The sequence below is a fragment of the Myotis nattereri genome, assembly GCF_964212035.1.
Source record: "Myotis nattereri genome assembly, chromosome: 9".
In the NCBI taxonomy this organism is placed as follows: domain Eukaryota; kingdom Metazoa; phylum Chordata; class Mammalia; order Chiroptera; family Vespertilionidae; genus Myotis; species Myotis nattereri.
This window is the reverse complement of record NC_138084.1, coordinates 73,465,045-73,487,450: the sequence shown is the minus strand read 5'-3', so window position 1 is coordinate 73,487,450 and position 22,406 is coordinate 73,465,045.

Genomic DNA, 22,406 nt, shown 5'->3' with positions numbered 1-22,406 from the left:
AGTACCCTGGTGGAGTCCTATCCATTCCGAGTGTGGGGTTCTCAAATGGGGGGGGGGACTTACCTAGGGGAATTCTGTTCCAGGGGTTCCCAAAGGTGTGGACGGAGTCGGTGAAGACTATCCACCCTCTTCCTACGGTGGAGTCCTATCCATCCCGAGAGTGGGGCTTACCTAGGGGTCCCTGTTTGGGCGCCAGATGCCGGGGTCCAACCCCAGCAGGTCCAGGGGTTCCCAAAGGCGTAGACGGAGTCGGCAAAGAAGGAAGGACACGGAGACAGTGTTCAGTTGATCAGCAGCCTAGCCAGAATCTCCAGCCAGGATCTCCAGCCAAGTTCTGGTCTGGATCTCCAGAGAGGTTCTGCTGTTTATTGTCTTGTTACATCCGTATTTATACCAGTTGATTTTAATCCTGTCAATCTCTATTGCAAAGGTTAGGGCGTTTCTTATCTCCATTCCAGGGAGTAAAGATTATGTAGCTTAAGCATGATTGTTTGTAGTTAAAGTGATTAACTACCGGCCTGGCACTTAGTTAAGGAGTTTTATCCCCTCCCTGACTTCAGGGAAAAATCCCTACCTGGGGAAACAACCTTTCTCGGAGAGGTGACCTTGGTTAAAACACACAGTGCTAAGGGGAGCAAACATATTAAGAACAGTATGCTATATACGCCAGGTCCCTTGAAACATATGCTGTGCAGATGTTTCTATCCTGCAGCGACTGTGTCAAGCAGCAAGGATGGACCGGCTTCCAGCAGAAAGTCCTTGAACTCTTCCAATAATTGTGCATTGCAGTTTGCAGATTAAGCTTGGAGTGTGAATTAGCACCATGACTATAGTTAATTCTGCTTTAGCAGTGACTCCCACACCTGTTTTTCTTTCCTGTTTAAATACAACCACGTTGGTTGAGATATTTGTCTTCTTCTCACACTGATACCAAAACGTCATCATCCTGACTCTGTTCTATTTAAGTGATAGGTCATTCCTGAAGTTGCTATATTGATTTTACAAAAATATTGCCATCAAAACATAAGAACACTCCCCAGTGGTGAAAATGTAACTAAACTGCCTTGCAAATGGAACCGTATCTTCATCACAGTCTACTCACTAATCTTTTTCATGAAAAAATACTCTCATAAATGCTTTTGATGGATACAAATTATGAAAATGTTTAGTTATCTTTAATATAACTTGATGGTAATTGAGAGGAAAAGCACTCCTACCGGCAAACAAATTGCATTCAAACCCTCCCTCAAGTTACTCCTAACTACGCAATTCTGCTAGGTTTCCCCAGATTGCTAGTTGAGTATATGCTGCCACCATCACACTTAATCACACCATGTACATTACATGGGAACAAATATGTTCTCCTGAAATTAATCAGAGATTTTAACAAAACACACACCCACTTCCGCAGTTTTTTAAACCATAAATTACATATGGGAATGAGACTATCAAAATTAAAATTAAGGAAGGGGCTTTCTAGGCTCCAAGACTCTTTTGGTTAATAATATCTCATCTGTTTTGAGTTCTAGACCCAGGACCTCAAATAATATGGGGCTGCTATAGGCTGTCACTCTGTGTGAGGTCCCCATATTCCACTTTCAGCTCCATGGCAACCTGACTGGGCTATCCTACTAAAGGACAAGAGGCACAAGGAGCAGGTCCATTTGTTATCCGATTTGTCCTGGCCAACCCTCAGATATTTGGATGAGCTCATCCAACATGAATAGAGCTGCCTCTATGACCAGCCTAGACATGTGGTATGCATGCTAATGTTGCATGATACTAAAGTTTTGTGATCATTACGGAGTGTTACTGTGGCAAGAGATTAGTTCATATGGTTCCACTCAAATTTCTCTAAGTTTCAAATAAGCCAGATACTATATAGCTCCAACCATGTTGTTGCAAATGGCATACACATCTTCTTTATTCATTCATCTCTTGACCACCTAGATTGTTTTTATATCTTGGCTATTATAAATAACTAGAGGCCTGGTGCAGAGATTTGTGCACCTGGGGGCGTCACTCGGCCTGGCCTGTGGGGATGGGGCCGAAACCAGCTCTCCAACATCCCCTGAGGAGTCCCGGATTGTGAGAGGGTGTAGGCCAGGATGAAGGACCCCCACCGGTGCACAATTGGGGTTGGGGAAGGACCACGGGAGGGCTCCAGGGCATGTCTGGCCCATCTATCCCAGTCCCAATTGGCTGGACCCCAGCAGCAAGCTAACTTACTGGTTAGAGCATCATAGCAACTGGTTAAATGGTTGAATGAATGATAGTGCACTTAGCATATTAGGCTTTTATTATATAGGAATAGAGGCCCAGTGCATAAAATTCATGCACGGGTACAGTCCCTAGGCCTGGCCTGTGATCAGGGCCATGTTCTCCGGCTGCCCACAGCCAGCCCCATCCCCCACCACCACCCACCCCTAGTTCCCCATTTGCCATCAGGGGATCAGAGCCTGTCAGCTTGGGGGAGGGACCAGGAGGTGGTCAGTGTGCCTCATAGCAACTGGTTGAGTGGTTGTTCTGATTGTTCCACTGTTTGGTCAATTTGCATATTACTCTTTTATATATATAGATTATATATATAAATGCTGCAATGAACATAGAGTACATATATCTTTTTAAATTAATATTTTTTTCATTCATATAAATTACCCAGAAATTGAATTGCTGGGTGGTATGACAGCTCTATTTTTAATTTTGGGGGGAAATCTCCATACTCTTTCCATAGTGGCTGCACCAACTTACAATACACTAACAGTGTATGAGGGTTCCCTTTTCTCCACATCCTCACCAGTACTTGTCATTTGTTGATTTTTTTTTAATGGTAGTAATTCTGGAAGGTGTGAGGTGACAGCTCATTGTGGTTTTGAATCACATTTCTCTAATGCTTACTGATGTTCAGCATCTTTTCATAGATCTGTTGGTCATCTGAATATCTTATATCTGGAAAATATGGGAAACAAAGTAAAAACTGCTTTGTACAGAAGCTAACATTTTAATGGCTGATTTTGCTCCAAGAATTTGGATAAACTAAAATGAGATTCCACCTAAAGTAGGAAGTTTTGTAGTTGTTGTTATGCACTAGCACCTGGTATTATAGGTGGAATAAGGCTGTAAGGTAAACTAGTCAGCCCTCACTCTCTAAGAACTAATAATCAGATAGGTGGTATCAAAGGTACACAGAATTCTTCATTCTCAAGAGCTGTATGCTTCTTTAACCCTCACTGCCACTACCTTGGTTCAAGACACCATTACCTCATATGTTGAAAATGCGAATGTGTCCTCCAATCCATTTTTCACCTTGACAGAGTGATCTTTGTAAACCATAAATCTGACTAGGCAGGTCCTGGGCATGAACTGCGAGTGGACAGCTGTGGCACTGCAGCCCCAATCAAGAGTTTTCCTACATAACAGCAGTGAAGTGAAACCCTCCCAGGGGAAGAATGTCTGACATTGTATGTGGTCGTCTCTGTCTGGACTGAGAGATGTGCAGGGACTAATAGGTGGTCAGATGGTCAGGAACTTGTTAAGGACAAAATTAGATGATTGGTAACTAAAGTGGCCTAGGAAAGAGGTATGCACATAACCTCTTGGAATGCATACAATGCATGAAAGTGTTTTTGACTCATGTGAAGTCTCTTCAAATCGAAATAGCTGTAGGCATTGGAGATTCTCAACAATTAGGTGGACAAGAATATGGGTATGCAGATATCAGTCTCTTTTATAGGCATCCTGGTAACAGAATATGAGAATTGCACATGTTTCAATAACATGGAATTTTCCTCACTAAGGCTGATTAGGCAAGCGCTACTGCCTAATGCTGGATCAAAAACAGAGAGATGAGCCCCTGGATGGTACTGGTCCCGCGTCAGGCAAACATCTAGTAACAGGTGGAGACTATCAGACCTGTTCCTTTGTGGGGGAGGTAGCCATTTACCCTCAGGGGAACAAATCCGTATTCTGCACTTGGTTTATTCTTCCTGCCTGAAGTGCTTCTGCCAGCCCTGACATATGTGCACTTACACAGTGCCTTGTCTGTTGTCATGCTAGCCCTGAATGTAGCTTCTGGCTAAGGAACACATGTTCAATAGTAGAAATAAATGGGAAAACCACAACAATCAAAACGAAGGGCCACAAAGGACTTCAACTTCTCAGAAACACCCATTTGAGTCACCAAACTCGGGAAAGAACACTGACCAGCTGAGAAGCTGGCCGAGGCCAAATAGTGCATGAGATGGTAAAGGAAGGAGTTTATATACTGTCATATTGTGGTCTGTGAGTATTCCACAGAAACCAGGACTATAACAATTGAGTAGAGTTTTACTGCTTGTTAGGAAACTATATTTATTCACATTAGTCCTATAAAGATTGCTGGTAGTAACTATTTAACGCAGTGGTTCTCAACCTTCTGGCCCTTTAAATACAGTTCCTCGTGTTGTGACCCAACCATAAAATTGTTTTCATTGCTACTTCATAACTGTAATGTTGCTACTGTTATGAATCATAATGTAAATATCAGGTATGCAGGATGGTCTTAGGCAACCCCTGTGAAAGGCTTGTTCGACCGCCAAAGGGGTCACAACCCACAGGTTAAGAACTGCTGATTTAACGTAAATTAACATTTAGGTTAAATTAACCTTGTGATACTAATGGAGAAATTAACATCACCCAGATATGGATACCACAACTCTTTGGATTTGGGATCATACCAAATAGCGTAATATTAGGAGACTGAACTGTGCCAATTATTATTGTCTTTCAGTACCAAGTCCACCCTTCTATACTCAACTTTATGATAGAGAGGCTTCGATTCCTCAAACTGTGTATCTCCTTTGCTAGCTACTAATTCCCTGTTATTAAGTTCTGCCAATAGGGGGTAGTAGAGGAAGATGGGAATATAAGCATTTGCTGCAGGTCTTGACAGGATTGCCCCAGCAATAGTACTTTGCCCTATTAGTAGCATGTCTGCTTCTTCCAGCCTCCAGCTTCTATCCACGTTGTAGTATCTGGCTCCTAATACCCACATAAAGAAACAGCAGCAGCTAGACCCTTCCCCCTCCCAGAGTTCTGGGCCCCAAGGTCAAATGCCCCACCCCACTTTGAATTTCTGCCATTTAACTTCTATTTATTCTGAAAGCCATAGAGATAGTAGCTGCTTTTCATAGTTATTATTCCTGGAATGCATTTGTTTTTATCTTTGAACTAGAGGCTCGATGCATGAATTCGTGCACAGGTGGGGTCCCTCTGGGTAGCCTGCGGAAATTGGGCCCCAGCTCGCACCCACAGCCTCACAGCTCCACAGCCCTGCCTGGCACCCTGCCGTGGCCTGGCTGCCCCCTCACCTGCTCCATCATCTGCCTGCAGGACAATCAATCAGGGCTGGGTCAACCCCACTTGGCTCCCTCAGCGCCTGGGAGCCCGGCAGTGGCACCCACCCTGCTGCCGCCACTGGTCACCATTGACAGGGTGATTCATAGGGGCAGGGCCCCCCTGCCCAGCTCCTTCAGCGCATGGGAGTCAGGTGGCAGCTTCATCTCCCTCCTCTGCCACTGGTTGCCGCCTGCAGAGTGATTGGCAGGGATGATCAGACCCTTGCTTGTACCTGCCTTGGCCTGGTGCCGCCCACTCACCTGCTCCATCATCCCGCCAAGGTCCTGCTCTCGTCAGGGACCATCGGAGCTGACAGCACCTTCACTGCCACCCGCTGCCAGCATTACATCGCTGATGCACATCATGTTCCGTGACGCCCCTGGTGATCAGCGCAGGTCATAGCGAGTGGTCGAACTCCTGGTCTCATGGTTAAACTCCCAGTCGAACACCCGAGGGGACAATTTGCATATTAGGCCTTTATTCTATAGGATTACTTTAGTGTTCCCACTTACTCATTCAACTCTCCTATGAAACCAGTTTCCTAAATTCTCCATGCTGAAATGCCTAGTGTAGCTCATGTCTTTCTACTGAACCCTGGCCAATGCAGTGTCCAGATTTAAAGCTACATTAATTCCTTATTTCCCTGAGGGTAAAGTCCAGAAGCCTCTCGCTTGGCCTATAAGGCTCTTTGCATCCTGGCTCTCTCAACTCAACTCCTGCTGCTTCCTCCCATGACCCATGTCATTCTAGTCAAACTGAACTACTTGCAATTCACACATTGCCTTTTCTGGATCCTTTGCACATGGCATTTTTCCCACTTCATTCATATATATATATATCCACTAGAATAATCTTTCCCATGTATCACTGTTTTTTACTTTATACACCCCTTTGTCCTTTCAGGACTCATATCTCATTCTTCAATGACTCATCCAGCATCACATTTTGGGCTCACAGATTTACACCCCAAGTATATAGACACATCCCACATATCACTATCCACAAGTCTACACTAGATAGATGCCTGGTGCTTGTTGCTAATTTAGTACTTAACAAAGAAATGAATTTACAGTTTCTCTCTCCAAATATCATAGTAGGAATCCAATAAATAGCTGTTAAATAACTTAAATAAATAAATACATTATATGAGGTAGGTGAGAAAAATAACAAAGATAAAAGGGGAAGATGTTCCCTTGAGTGGAAAAAAACTCTATTTTTAATATAAGTCTGTTGTGAATACATTGGGTCCACTTGGATAATCGAGGGGGATCTCCTATTTTAAATTACTGGTTAGCAGCCCTAATCCAACTGCATTCTTAATTCCCTTTGCCAGGTAATGTAACTTATTCACAAGTTCTTGGAATAAGCACATGAACACCTTTGAGGGACCACTAATAAACCTACCTCAATCACTGCTGGAACACTAGGAAAAGATTGTGTGAATTAGGTTAGTACAGGGGTGGGCAAACTTATTGACTCGAGGGCCACAATGGGTTCTTAAACTGGACCGGAGGGCCGGAACAAAAGCATGGATGTAGTGTTTGTGTGAACTAGTATAAATTCAAAGTAAACATCATTACATAAAAGGGTACGGTCTTTTATTTCAATAGTTTTATTCATTTCAAACGGGCCGGATCCGGCCCGCGGGCCGTAGTTTGCCCACGGCTGGGTTAGTATAAAATGCCACCCAGGTTCTATGCCAAGCAATTTTTTTTCCTCCCCACAATTTTCATCAGTGTCTGATTTATTAAAGGGAAATTTCTTTATTTACCACTAGCATACCCTAATGTGAATGGCTGTGCTAGCTGATTCTTTCTTATGTTATAGCTTATGTTCATTTCTTGTTTTATAACTTATCCTATATAATAAAGAGCTAATATGGTAATTAGACTGGATGTTGGAACGATCTTCCGAAATGACCTTTCAGAACGACCAGTGGGCTGGGGTTGCGGCTGACAGACAGCTGGGGCTGCCAGGCAGCCGTGGCTGAAAGGCTGAGGCAGTGGGGGCTGTGAGGGATGAGCCCCCTTGCACAAATTTCATGCATCGAGCCTCTAGTGTTTAATAATTACTGAGGATAGAGTTTAGAAGCAATTAGAGATCAGATGAGTGTACAATATGATTGTAAGATAAAGTTGGCTGCCCCCAGTTACCTCCCCCTGTGTTCCCTCTTCCTGAACTCCAAGACTGAAAAAGAAGAATGTTTAATGAAACCTGGAGGCTGCAGTAATCAAATTTAGCTGCACACAGTTATGTCCTCTGGTATTTCAGAAAATGAAGAGAAGACTGGGCAATAAGGGGTATTGATCTTATAGTGCATTCAATGTTTGTCTTCACTTTTGTAAATAGCTATCTTAAGTATAGGAAAATATTTCAGATTGAACATATCAAGCTTAATATAAACTCTCAATTTTTAAATAGCATAAATAAAAGCAAAGAGGTTTTTAATCTAGAGTACCATTAATAATTAGCTGTTTCTCAGAGTTATTTTCATTTGTGTTTGATTAACTTCAATAGATATATGGCTGTAATTTTGGCAACAGATCAAGAGGGTAATTAGTTAATGGAACTCTTCTGTTGCTATGGAATTTAATTCTATGTCACCTAGAAAAGAGCAAGATGTCTATTTTACATTCAGAAATCAGTCAAGAAGCCATATGGCAACTGTTATGTAGGATGCATTTCACAAAATGGGATGATTTTTTCTTTCATAATTCAGAGTGTTTCTCTTTGAAAGTAATTAATTTGTTGCTATCCCACAGATTTTATTCATTTTCATGGGAATAAAATATAAAGGGTTCATTAGTAAAGACTGAGGTTAAATTTTCTGAATATAATAAAACTTCTGGACATTCAGTAGCAGACATACATTTGAAAGAGCAACTTTTCCCTGCTCTTTGTCCCTCTATCAACATCCTTATCCCCATCAGTGCAGGCTGAATCAGTGTGGCTGAATCATGGCATCTTTAAGCAGCCCTTCCCACCCCTTCACAGGCCACACCTTGATTGACCTCCAATCACTCACATCTAGATTACCTAAAGTGCTACATTTTCTCCATAAATCACAAACACAGATGTACTTAGCCCAAATGTACTAAAAGCTCAAAGTTATTAGTTGGACTCCCTGGTGTGATTCTGCTCACTTTACTATTTAGCTGGCTATTTTTTAACCAGCTACCATTAGTTTCTTTGTATTTGTTAGTAAAAAATAAAACACGAAGGCAAAAAGGAAGATCATTATTATTTTTGTGAACATCAAGGAGGCTGCTTTGTAAGAGCTCAATAAATACATGATGCTAGCCCAGCCGGTGTTGCTCAGTAGTTGAACATTGATTTATGAACCAGGAGTTCATTGTTCGATTCCCAATCAGGGCACATGCCCATTGCTGGCTTGACCCCCAGTGTGAGGTGTGCAGGAGGCAGCCAGTCAATGATTCTTTCTCATCACTGATGTTTTTATCTCTCTCTCCCTCTCCCTTCCTTTCTGAAATCAATAAAAAATGTATTTTTAAAAAGACAAGATGCTAAAATAATTGCTGTTAAATTATATGGATGTGACAATTAAAATTTGATTAAAAATAAGTAAAACTATTTTGGTACTCTCTAACCTTATGTAGGTGTGGGCACTATAGAATATGTATTATAATTGTGATTAATATAAGACAATGTTAATATCTAATCAAATAATATATACCTTATGAAAAGGCCACACATATCTCTACCTAAATGATTAGTAAATTTATTTTTTATCTTACTCAATTTATTTAAACTAAAAAAGCACAGTTACCCATTATCCTATATAATAGACACAATTATCTTCTCTTCAACAAGTTCTTAGATCAGCAGGCTAATCCTGTAATCCTGGTTGCAATTGTTCCCAATAAACAGATTTTGCTGTATTAAGGCTTCAGTTATCCTGAAGATTATGCTTATTCTTGAGCCTGGGTTTGTGCCAATCACTGACTCTCCTTTGCAAATGAATCAAGAGGTAGATTGTCCTTCATGCTTGCAATGGGCATTCTAAAACTGTACTTTCTAGAGTTAAAATAGACCTTTTGAATCTTCATTACCAGCTAAGATGCTGTTTATTGAGGTTGCATAGTGTAGTTATTAAAGGCATGGATTTGATGTCTGGCTGCCTCCCTTTGAGTTCTGACATAAACTGGCTATGTGAACTGGGACAAGTTACTTAACTTATGTGGCCTCAGCTCCCATTTTGAGACAATGAAACTTTTTATAAAATAGAACTTACTATGATTGTCATGAAGCTTAATAAATAAGTATGCTTGGACAAAATAGAATGGTGACTTACATGCACATATGTATGCTACTTTTCATTAACAGTAAGATGATTTTTCTAAGGTCTTTCACATTATTATTAGTTAAGTAAAAAAGAGAAAACACATCTTAGTTCTACAATATTAATATTAATAAAATAAGATACTACATATAACATCAGCTCATAATTGATATTAAATAAATATAACTATTTTATGAACTGTCTTAGATTTCTAAGTTTGTTATAGAATATTGTTATAGAATTCTATAATAAATACAGATTAATACTTCAGAAATATAAATTAATCAAATAATACTTAAGAAATACAGATTGGGGAGTGATGATAGAAGTGGGGAGTGGTGAGAAGCATATGAAATATTCAAAGGTCCCTTTGAAGAGAGACCCTACACCTGAAGGTTTTCTACTTTTGTGCAGTAGTTCAGGAAGCCTTGTTTTACAAATGCATAGTGCCAAGCTCAGTAACCTTAAAAATCAGAGGCAGGTTGTATCTTCAAGGAGCTTACAAGTAGTAAAAATGAAAATAAATAAATATAAATACACACATATGAATACACATACACAAATAGGGATGTTATAACAGAATTCCAAAGGGGATTGTAACTTTTTTAGATATAATGTTTGTGAAAGATCTTTCTGTTTATGATTTTTTTTCAATAGATAGATTTAAAATTAAGATGAGAAGTTTCAAAGATGTGAAGTTTCAACATGATCTGCAACTGGTCAAGTGTGGTAGTGAATATTGTTACATAAAGGGCCATAAAAATTCTTTTCTCTCTCAGCAATCCATACATGAATGAAAATAGGTTATGACTGTATAAGCAAATAATGTATCAGGCATTTTGGTACTCATTCATGCTTTAAAATCTGTGCTGTATTATTGTTTCCCAACTTAGTTTAAAGCTGTAAAGTAGTTGTAACAAGAGACTTTTCTCCTGTTAGGAATGCTTTGTGGCTATTCCAGGGTAAATTTTACGTAGTGTTTTCCACTGAATAAGTAAAGTGTGATTGATTGAGAGCTGTGGTCAATCCCTAGTTCTCCTAACAAAATAAAATGTATGCTTTTATTCAATTAGAACATGTAAGAAAATTCTACTTTGGAGAGTAGTTTAGCGTTATTTTCAGGATCTTGTGTCATTAGGAACCAGTCATTCGTATTTTATTTAATGCGAGGAGGCCATCTAACAAATTTTCCCATTCAGTGATGAAAACAATGCAAACATAAGCCACATAGAGTGAATTCCTGAATATTCTGTGTCATGTTTGCTGGGGCAGGTGCAATAACTGGATCCTTAGTTAGCTTTGTGGGAATCGGGAATCATAGGAATATGGGCTATTCTGGATTACCTCACTTTGATTTGGACTTTGTTTGAACTCTTTTCTTTAGGCCCAAAGTGATAAATTCAATCATTGAAATTATCAAAATAACTTCCCTTATCTAACATTGTGAATGCTGCATCCATTTGTGGCTAGGGTTCAAGGTCTGGAGAAGGGCCTGACACACAAATGTATATACTAGACAAGAAATAAAATTTAGGAGGCATGGGGAGCCAGACGAGGCCTTCCCTCTAGCAGAGAAGCTCCCTGAATCTCTGGAACCATCAACTTTTTATTTACTAGAATATACATTTGCCCTTTAGCAAAGCAAACAGACATATCAATAGTAAGATTTGGCAAACAATAAAGGATGATCAGGTTAGGGGATTGCCTTCAGCCATTCATCCAGAAGCAGAGTAATACAATGCTGATTTTCAGCCCTGCTGAATATCAAAGTCTATTAGTCTTCTAAGGGACTTCTCACATTTATATGTTAACTACTGCTGGTCTTTGCCTCCAGCATAACATCCTAAAATTTCTTATTTTTCCACAATTTTCCCATCAAAGAATAAACTTTTTTTCTTATAATTTTTTTTTTATCGATTTCAGAGAGAAAGGGAGAGGGAAAGAGGTAGATACATCAATAATGAGAGAGAATTATTGATTGGCTGCTTCCCACATGCCCCCTACTGGGGATCGAGCCCACAACCCGAGCATGTGCCCTGACCAGGAATTGAGCCTGGGACCTTTTGGGCCACAGGCAGATGCTCTATCCACTGAGCCAAACTGGCTAGGGTATAAAATATTTTTATTAAATAATATGAAGCAATCAAACATCCTAGTCAAATATTTCATTCTGAGTGACAAAAGTAGCAAATTTAAAAAAATTTACAACTGATCAAAATGTGCAGTGTTATTGGAGCTGTTGTTGATTGCACGGTAATGTTGTCTGCCAGCACACAGACTGACAAATGTTGTGTTATCTCTGGGTGAGCTATTGTAATAAAGTTATGTCAAATGTTAGTAAATGGAAGAGAATAATAATAAAACATCACTGCAATTTGTGAGCATCGATTTCTATTCCAGGCAATTAATAATCATATTTAATCTTCAGGACAATCCTCAATGTTGGCATTTTTAAAATTTATTTATTTTTGTTTTGTTTTTCACAAATTACAAATTGCATTTCAGGAAAAGAACATGCTAAGTTACATACCTCAGTCCAACTAATAGATATTAGTGGTATATTTTATGATGTTCACCATATTCAGTGTTTCTCTTTGAGGTGCTCCTCCACTTGTAAAACTCAGGCACAACCATATAAGTTTGCTTTGTCCAATGAAATGTAAGTGGCAGTGATGTACGTCACTTCTGAGCAGAGCTTTCAGCCAGCGTGTGGTTCACTGTTTTGCCCTGTCTACTGGTTCAAAACAAGCCTACCCCAACAGTTAGGGCTGAATGGTATCATGATATAGAACAGAGTTGCAGCCCACTCCATATAGGTATGTAAAACATGCTAGAAATAAACCTTCATTGTCAGCCACTGACATATTCAGGTCATTTGTTACTATAACATAACATTTCTTGATTGACAAAGAGCCAAGACTGAACATACACCAGTTAATCTCAAGGCCAAAGATTGTACTATTTTTTTCTTAAAAGAAATAAACCTCAGCATTAAACTTATTCATTAATGTTTTCATCTTGATTGTGTACCCTATAGTTGTACATTAAATTTCTCCTAACTTATTTACTTAGTAATCTGCCTTCCACTCTTGAATTTTTATGATTCTTGTCTTTGTGCCTTTATTTAATTCTCATAAACAACAAATAGAGAATCATATTTTGTTTTCTTTCCCTTTTATCCAAACATTTTTATAATTCCCAAGACCTGGCTAATAATTTCCCTTTTTCTAGGAAATATTTCCTGATAAACTACAAAACTTGCAATGCATCAACAGAGTGAAAACAATCACACCTATTTTTGTGTCTAGACTTACCACAATCTCACCAATTCATAGGGATCTTACATACCTAATGCGTTTTAACTGCATTTTGGCTTCTTGTCCATGAACAAGAAAAGCGCATACTCAATGGGACAAGAATGTTGTTCTTACCACAAATAGGATATAATGCCAGCCCTTACAGATGTCCCAAAGGAAGCCATGTTCAAAGACATATTGTTCAATAAACATCTCCACTATTATCTAAAACTATAGGCCCGGTGCACAAAAATTTGTACACTCTGGTGGGGGGGGGGGGGGGTGACCCTCAGCCCGGCCTGTGCCCTCTTGCAGTCTGGGACCCAATGAGGGATGACCACCTGCTGGCTTAGGCTCACTCCCTGGGGGATTGGGCCCAAGCTGGCAGTCAGACATCCCTCTAGCAACCCAGGAGCCCTTGGGGGATGTCCACTTGCCAGCAGGAAGCAGGCCTAAGCTGCAGTCGGACATTCTTAGTGCTGCTGAGGAGGCGGGAGAGGCTCCCACCACCACTGCTGTACTGGCAGCCATCAGCCTGGCTTGTGGCTGAGCAGAGATCCCCCTGTGGGAGCGCACTAACCACCAGGAGGCAGCTTCTGCATTGAGCAGCTGCCCCCTGGTGGTCAGGGTGTGTCATAGTGGCAGTCATTCCCAGTCATTCTGCTGCATATTACACTTTTATTATATAGGAGTGCCTGGCCAGCCTGGGTGAGGGGCTGATGGCTGTGTGCAGGCTGGCCACAGCCCCTTCATTGTGGGGGTCCCCACTTGGATGTCTGACCAGCCTGGGTGAGGGGCTGAGGGCGGTTTTCAGGCTGGCCACACCCCCTTCATGATGGGGGTGGGGGTCCTGCTGGTATGCCTGGAAAGTCTGAGTGAGTGGCCAATGGAAGTTTTCCGGCTGGCCAAGCCCCCCAAAGGGGACCCTCTCCCATGAGGGTGTGGCCAGCCTGGGTGAGTGGCTGCTGGCTATTTGCAGGCTGGCCACAGCCCCTTCAGGGTGGGGATCCCTGCTGGGGTGCCTGGCCAGCCTGGGTGAGGGGCTGAGGGCCATTTTCAGGCTGGCTAAGCCCCCCAGCGAGGACTCTCACCCCATGAGGGTGTGGCCAGCCTGGGTGAGGGGCTGATGGCTGTTTGCAGGCTGGCCATTGCCCCCAGCCACCCAAGCTCCCAGTGGAGCCTGGCTGGAAGCAGGTATCTGGGATTTATTTATCTTCTATAATTGAAACTTTGTTGCCATGAGCGGAGGCCACAGCTGGCTCAGGACAGGCGGGAAGCTTGGCTTCCTCCATTACCCGGGAAACCAAGCCTCCTGCTTGCTCCAGCTCTGTGGCTGCTGGCTGCCATCTTGGTTGGGTTAATTTGCATATAGTAGCTCTGATTGGCTGGTGGGCGTGGTTTAGGGTGTAGCAAAGGTACGGTCAATTAGCATCTTTGTCTTTTATTAGTTAGATGTCCATATAACTTTGTCATGTGCTGATGGTCTTATTATTTTATTATTTAGCTAGGCTGGGTGAAACAGTGTGTGTTTTTTTGTTGGTTTGTTTTTTTGTTTTTTGTTAATCTTCACCTGAGGAAATTTTTCCATTGACTTCATTGACTTTCAGTGAGAGTAGGAGGGAGGGAGGTAGGGAGAGAGAGAGAGAGAGAGAGAGAGAGAGAGAGAGAGAGAGAGAGAGAGAGAAAGAGATCAATGTGAGGGAGACACTTGGATTAGTTGTTTTCCTCACTCGCTGGGGGAGCAGGAAGGGATCATAACTATACTCCAGGTATGTGCCCTTGACTGGGAATAGAACCCCAGACCCCCCCATGTGTGGGTCAATGCTCTAACCACTGAGTAATATTAGCCATGGCAAGACTGAGTGAAGTTTTAGGCATAAAGCAGCTCAGGAACTTTATTCAAAGACTGGCCAACCTGGTCCTCATCAATGCTTTAAGTGTGCAGGCATTTCCTTTGTGGGAAATATTTTTACTCAAAAATAAATAATTAGTACATTCCTAAGAATGAAAACATCAGCAAAAAAAGATGTTGGCTCAGTTTTTGGACAAGCTTGTTATAAAGCCCCATAGGCAAAAAAAAAAAAAAAAAGTCAGCATTTTTTTAAATGTTTGATTTTGCTTTCAGTTTATTTTTATTAATGTCTTGTTTTATTTTGTTTTCTGTATTTTTTTTAAATGGTAATATTGTGTTAGGGGAGGTAATAACAATGATATTCCTTGATAGGGTAAATATATCTACCTTTTAAAAATATCTTGAAATGTTCTAGCTTTCTTTTTAAAGAGTAAGATTATATGATTTGTATAAATTTTAAGGTAAGGAAAGGTTTAACTTAATGGTAGCGTAAATAGGAAAATGGCCATTTCAAATATAAATGACTCAATGTTTTAATAGTCACTGGTGGTAGAACTATAATTTTGTTCTTATTTATCACATGGCAAAAGGAGCAATGCAGTTTATTAATAGTGCCAGTTTTTGCTAATAATTTTATCAATAGGTTTACTCTATAATAAGTCATAAATCCAATTCTTATTTACGTTGCAATGATATAATCACAGAAGATCTTAAAACTTCTGAAATGACCTTGGCTAACTAAAAGAAATAATCCTTAAAATGTGTATCATTTCAATTCTACCCAATTAAATTCTTCATATGTTCTTATTCTGTTCTTACTATCTGATAATTACCACACACACACATACACACACATCTAAAGTGATAGAAGAGGATATAAATGTAAGCAGAAACTGAAGTATAGTTGAAATTTAAAGGAAAAAGGAATAAGTGAGTTTACATCTTTTACAGCTTTTAGCCTGAGGGTGTGTTCTAGGAAGACCAGCTAAAAATCCAGTAGAAACCTTTAGTATTTCTGATTGAAAAACCAAAGAGTAGATTGTGTCACTGAAATTATAAGGGTAAATCCTAGAAAGCATAACTCTAAAGGGAAAAAATTTCCCATACAGTAAACAGACCAGCTAACTGAAAAAGACTAATATAATATTTAAACTGCCACCCACCATGGGGATTCCAGAGTTCAGTTTTCCTTCAGCCATGTTATCTGCCTCCTTTAAAAATAATAATATTTTGGGAGAAACATTTAAAAAATCCAGAGGTTTTTTTTATAACATATAATTCACTATGTCTAAGATATAATTTGAAATATCTCAACATATGAACAATCAAGAGAACATATTTTCTCAAAAGAAAAGACAATCAATAGACATAAACTTTGAGCCTGGATATTGGAATTAGCACATGGGTGTTTTTTTTAAAGCAGTTATTATACTTATACTCAAGGAAATAAAGGAAATGAATGAATAAAAAAAAAATCTCAGCAAGGAAATAGAAATAATAAAAGTGAACCAAATTCTAGACTTAATAAATCAATATCTGAAATGCAAAGAAATAATAGAAGATGTACTTAATAATGGAATATAGATGACAAATATTTAGTGAAGTTGAAGATGAACCAAATGAGATTATCCAATTTTAGTACAGAAGGAAAAAAAGATTGAGAAAAAGAAAAAGCTAATAGATTCTAGGGCAGGGGTCCTCAAACTATTGCCCGCGGGCCACATGCAAATACAAATATTGTATTTGTTCCCGTTTTGTTTTTTTTACTTCAAAATAAGATATGTGCAGTGTGCACAGGAATTTGTTCATAGTTTTTTTTTAAAACTATAGTCCGGCCCTCCAACGGTCTGAGGGACAGTGAACTGGGCCCCTGTTTAAAAAGTTTGAGGACCCCTGTTCTAGGGTCTTGTGTGATCCTATCAAAAAGTATAGCATAAAAAAAGTCATAGTATTTTTTTAAATGTTTGATTTTGCTAGGATTGGAAGTCCAAAAGTAGATTCGAGATAAAATAGGGCAGAAAATTTTTGGAATAAATAAAATCTAAATTTTCCAAAATGTAATGAAAACATCAACTTGCAGATCCATGAAGCTCAGTGAAAACAAGTCAGGATTAATACAGATAAAGCTACGCATAGGCACATCACAATTAAACTGCTCCTTGCTAAAGATAAAGAGGAAAATTTCAAAGCAACAAGGGAAAAACATTGTATTGCCTACAGCACAATTTCATTAACCATCCACTTGTCATTAGGAAGAATGAAGGCCAAAGGATAGTGGAATAATGTCTTTAAAGTGAAGAAGGAAAAAAAAAACACCACCAACAACAAAATATTTATAATCCAGAATCCTATGTTCAGCAAACATATTTCTCAGCAATAAATACAAAATAGGACATTTTTAGATAAATAAAATAAAGACCTTTCCTATAATAAATGTTCCAGGAAGTTCTTCAGACTAAATGGAAATAAATCAGATATAAAATGAATCTTCAGAAAGGACTGAAGACATTTAAAAACAATAACTATAAAGGTACAAAAAAAAGGTTAATATCCTTCTTTTAATTTCTTTATAATGCATATGCTCTCCAAATAAAAACATTATAACATTTTATTTCAGATTATAAGACAGCTGTATTATATAGATTAAATGTAGATATAGATAGATAGATAGAGATATAGATAGATAGATAACAACTATAAAAGAATAATGAGGTAATAAATGCACCTATTTAGTTGCAAAGTTTCTATATTTTACTTGAAGTGGTTAGTACGTTATTAACTCTAAGAAACAATAACTTTTAAACAATCATGAACATATACAAAGAATACAGTGGGGCCTTGACTTACAAGTTTAATTCGTTCCGAGACCGAGCTTGTTAAGGAGCACGTTAAGGAACTTGTTAACTCAAATTACTCTATCAACTCAATGCAAAAAATCGGCCAAGAGACAGCTGGTATCTCAAAAAACTTTAGTCGGGACACGCGTAAGTCAAGGCCCCACTGCATAGCTAAAAGGCCAATAGATAAATTAAAGTGAAACATCTCTGTTCCTCCCACAAACAAAACAAAAACAAAATGGAAAACAGTCTGAATCAGGTAGAAAAAGACAAAAAAGGAAAAACAGATAGAAACAGGAAACAAAAAATAAAATGATAAAAATATACCCAAACTTATAAATAATTACATCAAATGTTAGTAGAGGTTAATGGACTAATACCTATTATTTAAAGGCAGAAATTATAAAATTGATCAAAAAAGCCATTTTCAACTCTATGGAAATAATAAAAGTCACATTAAATATGAATGCACAGATAAAATAAATTAGTGAAAAAGGAAATGTGCAAATGTTAATCATATTAAGGCTGAAAAGATTATATTAACATCAGATAAAGTAGATCCTCAGCAAAAGTATATTATTGGAGATAAGAGTGGACATTTCTTCATAAAAATAGGTTCATTCTCCCCCTGATACCTATATGCATCATGCATACATTCTAATGGTTCATTTCCGAATTGTTAAGAAATTTGTTACAATATAAATTCATATAGTCATGCTGATATGCAAAGTTCCATAGCATCCATGCTCTTGTCTTCTACAAGAGAAAATTCTCAAAGCAAATTCATTTGTGTGTGTGTGTGTGTGTGTGCTTTCTTCAAATATTTCTCAATGGTGGACAGATATCCTTCCTGTGATTAGAGTCTTTATCATCCCATCAGCCCAGAGACGCCTGTGGGATTGCAGAGTAACTTTTTATTTAAAAGAAAGTTATTTTAAGGAACAATCTTTTCAAGGTTTGTGCAAAGAAACCTTAAAAATGAAGATGGACCTCCTGAAATTGGTGTAATTTCCCACACAGATGTATTTACACACTGAAATTATGCATCTGAGGAAAAGCTCGGTGTTTTGGAGCTAATGATATCACTTATAATTGTAAATATCCTATTCTGTAGTTAGATTCAGATATTGCAGAAAATAATGAGAAAAATCTATTTGCTTTTGTTAGAATAGGCAGTTAGTTAGGTATTAACAAAATAGAAGGAAAGGAAAGGAGCCAGACACATCTGATTAAGCCTGATTAGCTTTTCAGTCACTCCAGGGAGTAAACAGCATCTTCCCACCTGATTAAAGGGGGCGGGGGGGGACTGGGAGGAAGAACTCCTTGTACTAACTGCATGGGCAATAGGAGCCCAAATGGCTACCATTCAAGGGGGAGGAGACTAGCCTGGGACATAGAGAAATGATCAGATTGGGAGAAGGCAGAAGCCTCTGAGAATCCAGGAAGAGATTTGATAGGGGGAGGGCACAAGCCAGGGGAAAGTCAGAAAAGAGACCGGGTAGTCTGAAAGAAGCCTGTTCTCTCCCAAACCCAAGGGAATATGTGGAAGCTCAACAAAGAAGCCATCAGGGCCTCCTTGGAGCACACCCATGCTCTTCCTTCTCTCCCGCAGGTACTTGTTGCCTTCTTTTCTCCTAAACTCTAAGGATTCCCATGAGATTTGCAACCAGAGGAGCAATGATTCGCAGTAGGGGAGTGTCCTTTTGCCTCTACCCTCCTTTCCTCAGTCCACGTAGCCTGCCCACTCTCTCAGCCTCTCTGAGAGTGCACTACAACTTTTCACAGTAATTAATCTCGCCACTATCACTTAAAACTTCCCCTACATGAGTGTTCCTGAAATTCTTTGCACGCGACACGGCTGAAAAACCCATTTCTTCCAGTAACACTTACTCAGAAAGATAAATACGTAATTATCATCAGGGAAGATTAAAATCATACAAAATTGCACATGCAGTTCTTAGGCATGTATTTTCAGAGCAAAGACCAAGAAGAGGGGGAAAAACAACAAATAATGGAATAAGAGTTGAGGGTATTCAGGTGCACGGAATGAAATATATGGTCTAGAACTTTATTCATTCTGTAAAATGCCCACTTAAGCCCTGAGTAAAAGCCCTTTTCTATACAGAGCTTTTAGAATTTATTGCTACTGGGGCCTTTCTCCCTTATAACCTATTTCAGAATTATGGGTGAGAAGGGCATGGATTATTGATAGTTCAGTTAAGTATTTCATGTGATTCTAACTTGGTGCCAAGGTTTATAACCATTGCTCTAGGAATTCTATAAGATTCTACTCAATTTTATTTAGCTATATGTATATGAGTTTAAGTAACTCTGATTCTGTTTTTTGCTTTTTCTGTAACATTAACATTACTGCTTTTTATAGCCATCACAAGTGGCAGGCATGCCTACGTTTTTGGTGGGATTTCAAATACCATTAAGTGAGCACTATGCATACAGTCGGTGAAAGTTGGGGTGGGAACTGGCAACATTGCTTAGTCTCCCTACATTCCTTTCTGAGAAGTAAGGCCTGGAGAGAATTCACAGCTGTCCTTCTTTCCTCAAAAGAAATGCTAGGAGCGCCCTAACCAGTTTGGCTCAGTGGATAGAGCATCGGCCTGTGGACTGAAAGGATCCAGGTTCGATTCCGGTCAAGGGCACGTACCTTGGTTGTGGGCACATCCCCAGTAGGGGGTGTGCAGGAGGCAGCTGATCAATGTTTGTCTCTCATTGATGTTTCTAACTCTCGATCCCTCTCTCGTCCTCTCTGTAAAAAAAATCAATAAAATATATTTAAAAAAAAGAAATGCTAGGAGCTAAACCAGGAAGCCTTTAATACTGTTGTTCCTGTAATCTTACCTCTTTTTAAAGACTAGAGGCCCAATTCACGAAAATTTGTGCAAGACTACGCCTTCCTTCCCCCGGCTGCTGGCACCAGCTTCCCTCCGGCACCCGGGACCCAGGCTTTCCTCCAGCCACTGACAGGCACCCAGGACCCGGGCTTTGCTCTGGCCCTGGCTTCGTCCAGAAGGAAATCTGGAATGACATCAGGATGTCCTGTCTAATCAGCATATTAACCTTTTATTATTATGGATAATCAGTTGGGGGCTGGGTGGGACATTCCAGTTGTTTCCTCCCATCTAGGTGCTCTAGCCAAATTCTCCTTTTAAATTTAAGTTGGGCATTTTTCAACAGTCCAGACAAAGAAAACTCTTGACTAGCACATTGTGCAACTTTATTATTCCCAAAATAAATAAATGTAAATGCTGCAAACCTCTAAGTGATTTATAACTACATATTTGCAACCTTAAACAAAATACTTTGAGAGAACATTTCAGTCTCCCTTTTTCCTGCTGCTCGGCAACTTGGCTCTACAGGTCTGTGTAATGTGCAGTCTGTGGCTAAAACTGCTGAAATGAAGTTCCTAATGCTGCAGCATAAACTCTGAGATAGTGTGGTATGTTTCCATTTGTGTGGAAAGAGCTGTTAATCTAAATCCTATCTAAATTAAACCTTTGTAATTCACTCCCATAAATGTGAGACTCTTTAGCTATTGAATTCCTCTACTGTGAAATGGCAGAGTTGAGAGGTTTTAACAATTGACTTCTTCCTGGATTTATTGTGGTTTGTGGAGCATGGGACACAAAACACTGACAAAAACTTAGCTGCCTGACAGTTATCCATTACACACTGGATTTTTTAGTAACCGATGCAGATGTACCCTCAGGTTAAATGAGTTCTCAAAAACACCATTTGGGTAAAAAGCCGCTCATTTTCTGCATCTGAGTGAAGCTTCCTGCAGTGATCTGTTACCCTGCTTAAAGGTTTAGGCTTTGGTAGAACATAAGAAAATATTTTGCTTTGAAAATACAATTTTTTCATGTGTATATGCTGTGAGAACTGAACAGATGTCGGGATTAATTATTTACAAGCCATTTATGAGTTGAGATTTTCAAATTCCCAAGAAAAGACTTTGAAAACATAATTGTATCAATTACCTCCTGTGCTTTTGATGTTTTCACTAGAGGAACATTATCATTCAAGACATGTTATTTTTCTACTTATGATACTCTTCAATAATGTGAAAGAAGATGTAAGCTCACTTTGAAAAGTAATTGCAACTTCATTTTTATTCAGTGTGAGCACCCAAGATTCTTTTAACATCAACACATCATCCTGTATAATTAACAATAGTTTGACTTGATATTGTATTCCATTGAGAAAGGCATATGATCCTCGGAATGCTATTGCTCAATATTTCCTAAGTTTAAAAATATGTTTCTAATTTGGTAAAAGCCAAATACTTCTGCTTTATTTAGTGATTATTTCCATTCCAAATGTTGTAAAGTCTCTGACATGATTATTTTTTCCAATTCATAAATGTGAATCTTGAGATGATTTATTTTCATGTTTTGCACAGTTTTAACAATTTATAAACCTATAAATAGATAATTTTAGTCAGTAGTATTCATTAAAAATAATGGCCTTGGACTCCTTTGGGATTCTGACATTCTTTTATTAATAGAGAGAAAGCCTGTTTATAGACATAAAGTTCTGTATTTAATGAAAATAATCATAAGCCATTTTTTATGGATCTTAATACTCTATGGGAAGGAAGGTGACAATTAAGCACCCTAATCAGTATGAATGGGTGTTAAGTAGATTGCATTTTCCAGTCAATACCCCCTTCTTTTAAATTTGTGTTGGAACCAGTGTACATAGTGGCAAATAATGATACCTTCACACAG